Here is a 4370-nt window from a genome sequence, read left to right as displayed (position 1 = left end):
AAGGGAGAAGGGTGGGTATTACACCTTGATGAAATACACCAGCTCTGGCAAAAAGGGGTATAAAGCTCCATTCGGCAACGAGAATCACGCTCGGGCATACAAGGATCAGTTCTTGTGGGCGGATGGCTTTCCGACGAGGACTAATCCCACCCTGCTCTTGGACTTCGCCATCGTCGGTAAGGACTGAGTCTTCATTAGTTAATCCGAGCTCTTAGCCTTTAGATGACCTTCGTCTTGATTTTTTTCGCTCAGGTCCGTATCGCCGTACTCCATTCGTGGAACCTTTCAACTGGAGACTTCGAGTGATGGGCTCTCTTTCTCACGAGGAGTTAGAGCTTCCTCGTCTCATCATTGATGCCCGCCTTCGACACTGTGGGCTACTGTAGGCGGGGCAGAGTGTGAACCCCATGGTCCTCACCCCTTTCTGAGACTCGAAGAGGCAAAGCTGCACACGGACTTCATGGCGGCCAAAGCACTTCAACGTTACCAGCAACGCCTTCGCGAGGAGTGCAAAGAGAGCGTTCTCGCCATCAAAGCTGCTGAGGAGGCACGAGAGGATGTAGAGCTTGAGGCGGAGCTGGAAGCGGGGATCAAATCATCCTCCGCCTGCCAAGGTAAATCTCTGATCCTTCTCCACTATGCTAGGTGTGTAGAGGAGGGAACTAGTCCCGACCATGTCTTAGTCTCTCCCTCTCTTCTCGAGTGTGGCCAAGTCTCGGAGCGTCGCTGGTCCGCGAAGGAGTACTAAGATTACCAGGATCTTATCGATGTATTCCTTGATAACTCGAAGAGGAGGGTACACCGTTTTGGGTTCGTACCTCTTGATGAATCAACGACCATGCATGCGTCTTGGTTTTGTCAGTACAAGACCAACTTGACGCAAGAGATGGGTCGTCTCATTCATGATTTTTCTAGTACCCTCCTTCACTCCGAGGAGCCTGACCGCGGTGGGAATCCCGAGGAGTTTTTAACTATTTTTTTTGCATGTATTATCCTGGTATGGTTTCCCTTTATTTATTGTGGCTGATCAAGATGTTTCTTTTGCAGATACTACGTGCCTTTCTAATCTAGTGCGCTCGAAGCGACAAAGGGTGTCAGGCCTTTCTGAGATCGATCTTCAGATGGTCACAACAATGACGCCCCCACCCCCTCTGTCTGCTCTAGCACCCTCCGCCACTGCTCCGGCGGCCCCTGACTTGGGCGCAGTAGTCGCCAGGGAGGTCATAGACCTAGAAGGCTCCTCCCCCCCGAGATGAGGGGTTCTCGGGGAAAGGCAAAGATATTCCTCCAAATTCCCCTCAGGTCAAGGATCCTCGCCTGGTCATCTTCCCAGAGTACTATGATGACGACGGGTCTGGTCTGCACCAAGAGATCACCGAATATTACAATGCTTGCATCAATGAGGGCAATGAGAGCATCTGACTGCTGACCGAGTACCTGCACGAGGACTGGCTGAAGGAGCCCGTCTCTGCTCCCCGCCGTGAGGAACTTGAACCTCTCCTTGCAGGGAGAATACGACATAGAGCCATGCCACTCGGCATGGAGCTCCTACAGGGGTTAGTCACATCCTTGTGCAAAATGACTGCAGGCAGCTTCGCCCGTTGTGGTGGTGACAATGAGGTGGCACTGGTGGCTACTAGCCGACACGCCGCCACTAGGGTAAGTCTTTGGTTTCTCTTTTTTTTTCTCGATGAATGTCTTGTTTTTATTACGTTGATCCATCACTTTGAATTCACAGGTTGCTACTTTAAACCAATGATTCGGGGACCTGGTGCTGACGTGGTCTCTAGAGCTGAAGAAGACTCGGGAGGAACTGGCTCGCGTCGAGGCGGAGCTTGCTCGAGCCAAAGAGACAACAGTCCCTTTAAAGGAACATTCACGACTCTAGAAGGAGGTGGAGGACACCAAAGGTCGTGTTCACGAGGTGGAGGATCAACTGGTCATGGAGAGGTCAAAACTGCCCGCTTTGGAAGAGACATCCGCCAAGCTGTTATAAGATGCCACGACCCGAACGAAGAGTGTGGAAGAGGAGATGGCTCGAATCTACGAGGAGTTTCAGATAAGTCGGTTGACACTTGAAGCACGCTTTCGCAATTTGGAAAGGTCCAATGAAAACTTGTCCAAGGATCTCAACGTAATGGCCGAGGACATGCTCTATATCGCTTGGTAAAACAACAAAGATATGGACATGTCCTTTACAGAGGATCTCGATATGAGGACAAAACTTGAATCGCATCTCAAGGCGGACACTACTCGCGAGGCTCAAGAGGCAGAAGCCTTGGCGGCGGGCCAGACTCCCGAAGACAACCCTGTGGTCGAGCTAATGACAGAGGTCCCATCAGGCGAAGGCCTCCATTAACCCGAGCACGATTAGGCATGCGCGCCACAACTTTTTAGGGGTACAAACATGCATTTTACACAAGCACTCTTGTATCTTTTTCTTTTTAACCATGCATCTTTTCTTTTCCTTGATTTGGTTCTTTGAATTCGGCGTAACCTAACCTGGCACGTGAACAAGCACTTAAACCCTTTTAAACATGGTTCTATAAATTCAAATGTAACACGAATGTCACGAGAACAAGAACTCAAACTATTTTAAATAAGGTTTTATGAATTTGAACGTAACACGAATGTCACGAGAACAAGAACTCAAAATATTTTAACCATGGTTCTATAAATTCAACGTAACACGAATGTCACGAGAACAAAAACTCAAAATATTTTAAACATAGTTCTATAAATTCTACGTAACACGAATGTCATGAGAACAAGAACTCAAAATATTTTAACCATGGTTCTATAAATTCAACGTAACATGAATGTCACGAGAACAAGAACACAAAATATTTTAAACATAGTTCTATAAATTCAACGTAACACGAATGTCACGAGAATAAGAACTCAAAATATTTTAACCATGGTTCTATAAATTCAACGTAACACGAATGTCATGAGAACAAGAACTCAAAATATTTTAAACATGGTCCTGCGATTACTCTGGTGGGTCCATACTCTGACGCGCGATTTTACCGCAGGCCGGCCCTATACTCCAAAGATTCGGGCTTTCAAGGACTCGAGTGTGAAAACAATTGGCCTCGAGTGTGCACTACTCGAGGAGCCACTAGAGAGTTTCGACACTGTCCCTCAGTGGATACCTGCCTCCTAAGTTGTGTTTTCGCGAGGTGAGGTTCAGGTGTAGGCCGTCTGTGCATTGTACATATTAGGATTTGATTATTACTCTCTGGGCGCGCGCTATCCTCGGGAGGTAAACTAAATCCTTAATTGTTATCCTAGCTTTTCCAGATATGGGATACAACGATACTAAGGGTGCTTCGCTCGTTGACTATCCAAGCTCCCCAAATCGCGGATCCCTCGAGACCAAGTATGTGTACTCGGTTGCCCGTTCGCATCTCGGGATCAATAAACATGGTCAGAACTCCTTGGGCACCGTGTCCGCGGGAGATGACCAGTATGCTTTTGTGCTACTTGGGTTATCTAGCCCTAGGCTGGCTGGGTTAGCTTCCTCAGGCTTTCTACTCTTGGGACGACGACGTTAGGCTTACTCTTTGGCCATACAAGTTTAGTTCCTAGGTTGTGCGATTTAATGCTACCCTAGCCCCATGCCCCCCAAGTGATCGGAGACTGGTCTGCAGTCACTTGTTCGGACGCAGGTGCTCTTAACACAACTTTAATAAAAATGTAACGGGAACCAAAGAAAACGCATAAGCAAAACAAACAGATTTCTTATCGTGTTTTACTGTATACACAGTTTCCATTATATGTGCCTGAAGGCTACAAGGGTTTTATAAGAAGGAAAAGAGTATGTTGCAGATGCTACTGGTAATACTGGCGAAGGTGCTCGGCATTCCAAGCGTGTAGAATAAGCTCCCCATTAAGTCGGGCCAATTTGTATGTTCCTGGACATATAAGACTCTCGACTTGATATGGGCCTTCCCAGTTGGGCTCGAGCACTCCAGCACCTGGATCCCGGGTGGCTAGGAAGACTCTTCGCAGCACCAGGTTTCCGACCTTGAATATTCTATCTTTCACTTTGGTGTTGAAATACTTGGCCACCTTCTGCTGGTAGGACGCTACTCGTAGCTGAGAAGCTTTGCGTAGTTCCTCCACGAGGTCTAGGGACTCCTAAAGTAAGGCGTGGTTTGTGGTCGGGTCATATGTATCCCGTTAGTGTGTGGAGATTGCTGCCTCAACTGGGAGCATAACTTCATATCTGTAGGCCAACGAGAAGGGAGAATAGTCGGTGGAAGTCCAGGCAGTGGTACGATAGCTCCATAATGCCCTAGGCAACTCCTCGAGCCAAGGTCCTTTCGCCTGTTCTAGTCTCTTCTTCATAGTGGACTTGAGTGTCT

Source organism: Humulus lupulus, chromosome 2 (assembly GCF_963169125.1).
Source record: "Humulus lupulus chromosome 2, drHumLupu1.1, whole genome shotgun sequence".
NCBI classification, from domain to species: Eukaryota; Viridiplantae; Streptophyta; class Magnoliopsida; order Rosales; family Cannabaceae; genus Humulus; species Humulus lupulus.
This window is presented reverse-complemented; position numbering follows the sequence as displayed.